At 51.6% G+C, this 5,788-nt stretch overlaps 1 long non-coding RNA gene across 2 annotated transcripts; it reads left to right on the top strand.

Annotated features, from left to right (window-relative positions):
• The first annotated feature begins 62 nt into the window (after positions 1-62).
• LOC109255157 (uncharacterized) lies at positions 63-5,683 on the top strand. 2 transcript variants are annotated; one of them, XR_002075101.2, is made up of 4 exons: positions 63-734; positions 1,435-2,131; positions 3,850-5,011; positions 5,240-5,683. It is a non-coding gene; the product is annotated as an uncharacterized LOC109255157 (long non-coding RNA). The 2 variants fall into 2 exon arrangements; XR_002075100.2 differs by having other exon boundaries at positions 3,780-5,011.
• The last annotated feature ends 105 nt before the right edge of the window (positions 5,684-5,788 follow it).

Below are 5,788 nucleotides of genomic sequence, written 5' to 3'. Positions count from 1 at the left end.
CCTTCCCCACCGGAAATGACGCGCGCTTTGCCCCCTCGAGGATGCCGGGAAGGGGACCGCCACCCGCCATTGGGAGAAGGGCAAAGGATGGCTCGAGCGCTCACTGCGCGTGCGTTCTCACGTGCGTCGCCACCTGGCGGGGATCGGGACTGCAGAGGATGGACAGGCAAAGTCTGAGACGAGGGGTAGGGGCTCAGCCAGCAGTCGGCGGAGGTTTGTGTTTCTGCTTTGCGACCCGAGGCTCTTCTCTGCACCAGGCTTCAAGTTCCTGGAAGGCCCGGAATTTCTAGGCGGCGACTCCGGGCCAGAACTGGAGTACAAAAGATGCATGTGGCCCCAGGGCCTGAGTTCCGGGAGACCCGTCTTTTTCTGGTGGTTCCTCCAGCTTTTGTCTATACTGGCTAAAGTTTTTTGTTTGCATTGATTCATTCAGCAGTTACTGACACCACTGTGGGTGCAAAGGTGACCAAGGCTGGGCCTTGACCTCACCGAATTCACCACCAGTGGGAGGAACCAGGAAACAATGACAAAGGAATGCCAAGTGCTGTGATAGGGAACCGAGAAGGGACTCTAGGAGCACGGTGGGGGGTGGGGGTGGGGGTGCTAATCCAGTCTGTAAAGGGATTCAATATGAAGTGGCTTACCAGAGGAGGTGGCTTGAGCTGAATGTTGAATGGCAAGTGGGGGAAGAGCATTCAACACAAAGGAAGCGGAATGTGCCAAGCGAGGTAGAGGTATGGAGTTCTCCGTACTGATTCAATCTCTCAAGTCATTTGCCCAGATTCTTCTAAACCCTAATTGTGGCCGTGGGGATCCTGTACTTTCCCTGCTGTCATGAGCATGTCTGTCTCTGTATTCTGCATCTATATCTGTATTCCTGTGAACAGCTGCTCACTCGTGCTCTATAGTCTTGCTGCCCCAAGTGCATTGCACATATCTGCCAGCGTCAGCTTTCTAAATTACAGCTCTAAGTCTGTTGCCACCCTGTGTACAACTTTGAACGGTCTCCAGGTGTGAAAACTCGGTGTAGCTCCCAGCGTAAAATGGGGCCACAGTCTCCTCTTAACTGCTCCTGCGTGAACCTTGTGTTTCTTTTTCCTGGAATACCTTTTCAGTCCTTTCCAGATCTCAAACTCAAATGTGTCCCGGCCTTGACCACCCATCCCTCCCTCTCTGCATCGACAGCGCTGTGTCCGTATTATTTCCATTACAGTTCCTACCCATTGTACTGTAAACTTTCGTTTACAGATCTGTCCGTGTCCCACACTAGAGCTCCTCGAAGGCCAAGCATCTAGTGTAGGAGGCACTACACAAATGTTTTATGATAACGGCTCACATTTATCCAGGGAATACTACCTGCTAGGCAGAGTGCCAATTGCTAACCGCCTTTATACGGGTCATCTCATTTAATCCTCTTAACAACCTATTTTACAGCTATCTCCATTTTACAGATGAAGCTCAGGGAGGTTAAGTAATTTGTCCAGAGACACACGGCTGCCGAGTGAGGAGCTGGCATTCAAATCCTGGAAGGAACAGAGAGCTATGGTCCTTGTGCCACATCCTCAGGCTCCTGGGATAGGAACGGAGAGGGACCCGAGGCTGGGGGAGGATGGCAGAAATAGGCATTAAAAAAAATCAGCCTTTGGTCTTAACATGAACAGCACACCTCTTCCGGATCTACTTCACACACTCCTGGGCCTGCTCTGGGAAGGGAAGGGGAGCAAAGGCACCTTCCATGCTGTGGGTGACTCATCGTGACCCTGGCTTAGTCACAGCCAAGTTACCACAAGCCAGCAGCAGAAGCCATCCCAGTGTGAATTCTGGCCCTTTGGGAAAGAGGAGTGCCTGCTCTCCGCTTCTCCAGGATGGCGGAGCCTTGAGGCAAAGCCTTACCAGGAGGCTGCTTGTGGGCTCTGAAGCCATTTCTCCAAACCCTCTCTCCGGGGCATATGGATATGACAGAAAACGTACTTTAAAAGAAGAAAAAGGGAAAGGAAGGAAGGAAGGCACAGAGGAAGGAAGGAAACAGATCATAAACTGGATTATAAGCAAGGAGATCGACAAGGAGGGAGACCTAGACCCAAGGGGCTACTCGCGTGTGTTCTTTCTTGAGCACAGAGAGGCCAACGAGGTAGGAACAGGAGTGGCCTTGGAACAAGGAGGAGACGAACCCATCCTGCGCCTCCGTCCTTTCTCTTCTCCTCCTTCTCTCCCCTACATACATTTGGGATTTGTGCTGTAATGGTGGCTTTTGCACACACACCCCCCATTCTTTGCCCTACAAAAAATGTGACTTTCCTGCTTAGGAATGGCTCCTGGTGCCGGGGTGGGGTGTGGGGGAGTTACCTGAAAGAGAAGCAGAAGGAAAAAGGAAAAAGAGAAGCCTGCCCCATTCAAGAGAAAAACACACCAAAGTCCTTTACTCCCAACTCTCCTAACCAGAGAAAGGCATTCCTTATTTTAGCAGGGGAGGAGGAGCAGGGGATCAGTGATCTGCTTGTGTGCCTGCACTGAGTTACCTAAAGTAATCAGAGCTGCCTCGTACAGCTGTGCAGGCTGTGCACTGCATAAGTCCACACTATTATGTAAGGAAGCCCTTGGAGTTGGGTTACTACTATTACACAGTTTGCCTTAAAAAAAAAAAAAAAAAGCAAACAAAGACGATTTGTACCAAAGACGACAAAAATATTGCTATCTAGAGCGAAAACTGACAGGATCACCTTGCAAGAGAGAGAAAGAAAAGGTGGGTGAGTATGTGGAGACACAATTCGTATTAGTACAAAACCACCATTCTACCCTGTTCTCATCCATGTAGGGAGACCGGGGTGGGGGGGGGCGGGAAAGGAAGGAGACACAAAAATCTCCAAACCTCTGCTGGAGTTTCTGAACTATGAAGAGAAATGCCCCACCTCCCAGTGGGTAGCCCTTAGTTTTGCAGAGATGGGACTGGTCTTAAAATGTGCAAAGATAAGATCTAGAGGCAGACACGGGGCGGTGCGGCGGTGGGGGGGGGGAAGCTCTGTGAGGAATTGTGAGGGGATTCCAGGAGGGCCTAGGAGAGGAGAGTGTGCTAGGAACCGAGGCAGGAGGCCAGACCTTCCCAGGAAAGTCAGTGAGATGTTCCCATGTGGTGATGTGCTGTGGGACCGGTGAGAATAGGTTGTGGGGGGCGCCTGGCTGACTCGGGCTGTGGAGCATGCGACTCTTGGTCTCAGGGTTGTGAGTTTGAGCCCCGTGTTGGGTGTAGAGATTACTTAAAATCTTTTTAAAAAGAGAGAGAAAGATGGGGCGCCTGGGTGGCGCAGTCGGTTAAGCGTCCGACTTCAGCCAGGTCACGATCTCGCGGTCCGTGAGTTCGAGCCCCGCGTCAGGCTCTGGGCTGATGGCTCGGAGCCTGGAGCCTGTTTCCGATTCTGTGTCTCCCTCTCTCTCTCTGCCCCTCCCCCGTTCATGCTCTGTCTCTCTCTGTCCCAAAAATAAATAAAAAATGTTGAAAAAAAAATTAAAAAAAAAAAATATTTGACAAAAAAAAAAAAAAAAAAAAGAGAGAGAAAGACACGGGGCGCCTGGGTGGCTCAGTCGGCCGAGCGTCCGACTTCGGCTCAGGTCACGATCTCACAGCTCGTGAGTTCGAGCCCCGCGTCGGGCTCTGTGCTGACAGCTCAGAGCCTGGAGCCTGCTTCGGATTCTGTGTCTCCCTCTCTCTCTGCCCCTAACCCACTCGCATTCTGTCTCTGTCTCTCTGAAAAATAAATAAACATTAAAAAAATTTTTTAAAGACGGAGAAAGGCAGAATGCGTTGTATGCCTTGCCGCGAGGTGAATGCCCCTCCCCGCCTCCATCCTTTAGGAAAGCCTTTGCAGTGAGGCATCCAAGAGAAGGTGTCACCTTCGTTGTCTCCATCCTCTCCAAGCTGAGGAAGTCAAGAACATCTGAAGGAGGCAAGATGCAACCGTGCCCATCTTGTCGTCTCCCCCTGCTCTCCCGTCCCTGGCTCCTCTGATTCTTCTTCCTCCTCTGACGAGCCTCCGCACTTTGCACTTGCTGTTCCCTCCACTGGCGGCCCACCATCAGTCCCTCACCTCCTCCAGGTCTGTGCCCCGTGTTGCCCCCTCAGGGAGACCTTCCCTCACCCGCCCATTTGCAAAGGCGAATGGTGCAGCCACCTCTGCTTCTCCTCCTTCTCTGCTTTATTTATTTTCCTCCTCTAAAACGTAAGCTCCGTAAAAGCAAGGATTTGGGTGCTTTTTGTTCTTGCTATATCCCGAGCGCCTGGCAGAGAGCCTGGCACATAATAGACATTAAGTAAATACTGGTTGAATGAAGGAATGGACGGAGATTTGGGTGGAGACTCTTGTCCAGGGCCCCATGTAGCTTCCCACAGTTGGCACGCAACTCCTGGAGGGCACTGGACTTCCTGCAGGACGTGAGCTGGGGGTGCAGACCATTCTTGACTGCCTCGCCAGAGGCCAAGGCTCCTGGGCCGCACGTGGGTCACGTCTGCGACGCGGCCCTTGCACACATCGCAGTTTGCTAGAGAAAGGCGTGTTGCTGGGTTCTAAAGCTGCTAATTGCACCCAGCACAATGCTTATCTTATCTGTCGGCTTCTTGCAGCCACTGCCACTACTGATAGAGCGGACAAATTATTGTGGTGCTTTTTTTTTCCCCGTAGTTGGGGGAGTGTCAAATCTAGGTTGTGCGCACAGGATTGCGTCAAGCCCAAGATAGTCCCACGTTGCACAGTATCTCATTCATCGGGAACTTCTGCCCCGGGTGATGAATCTAAGCTCCTGGGCAGATAGCTTGACCCCAAATTAAACTTTTTCTTGCCTTTAACCCCTTCCTTTGCCATTCCTTCTGCTCACCACGCCTGTCCCACTTGGGAAAACTCTTAGCCATCTGCCAAGTTCTGTGGATGCTGCCTGCAACACTCATTCCCTTTCTTCTGGAGGCACCACTCTGATGATCTCTTGGGAAGCCATCTGCCCCCGCTCTTGGACCATGAGTCAGGTGTGGTTCATGCTGCTGGTGTCTGGGCTGGGGTAGGGGATAGACGCATGACCTAGACCTGGCAGGCACCTATCAGAACAGAATGTGCTCTTCTCCCTAACTGCAACAGTTGGGTCAGGGAAGACCCAGTTCAAGGTCTTCATTCAAGTTGGTCTACTCTGCATTGGCTCTGAGACTTTTTTTTGGTCTTTTTTTTTTTTTTAACGTTTATTCATTTTTGAGACACAGGGAGAGAGACGGAGCATGAGCGGGGGAGGAGCAGAAAGAAAGGGAGACGCAGAATCCGAAGCAGGCTCCAGGCTCTGAGCTGTCAGCACAGAGCCCGATGAGGAGCTTGAACTTGGAACGGCGAGATCATGACCTGAGCCAAAGTTGGACGCTTCCACGACTGAGCCACCCAGGCGCCCCCTGAGACTTTTGAATTACTGGGAAAGACGCTCTTTTTTCCTACCTCCTTATGCTCAACTCACAGAGTGAAAGCCCAGAGCTGCTGCTGACTGTTGCCGCCATGCCACAGGGCAGAACCTGCTTGACAGTGGAGCCACCGCAGAGGAAGGCTGAGCCAAGAGATGGTCCCAGACATGTTCTTAACGATGTTGTTTGAGTGCCTGCAAGCAGCCCTACCCTGGGACCATTAGGTCGCTAATGCTAATAAATGCCTTTCCTGCCCAAGCCAATTTAGATTTTATTTGCCACTTGCCACAGAATTTGGAGCCTATCCTTTGGGACCCAGCTCAGATGTCATCTTCTCTGTGAAGTGTTTACAGCCTTTCTCCC

This window comes from Panthera pardus, unplaced genomic scaffold, assembly GCF_024362965.1.
Source record: "Panthera pardus isolate Hobbes unplaced genomic scaffold, ASM2436296v1 HiC_scaffold_3, whole genome shotgun sequence".
In the NCBI taxonomy this organism is placed as follows: Eukaryota; Metazoa; Chordata; class Mammalia; order Carnivora; family Felidae; genus Panthera; species Panthera pardus.
The sequence above is the reverse complement of the archived record's forward strand: the minus strand, read 5'-3'. Positions and strand labels throughout refer to the sequence as shown.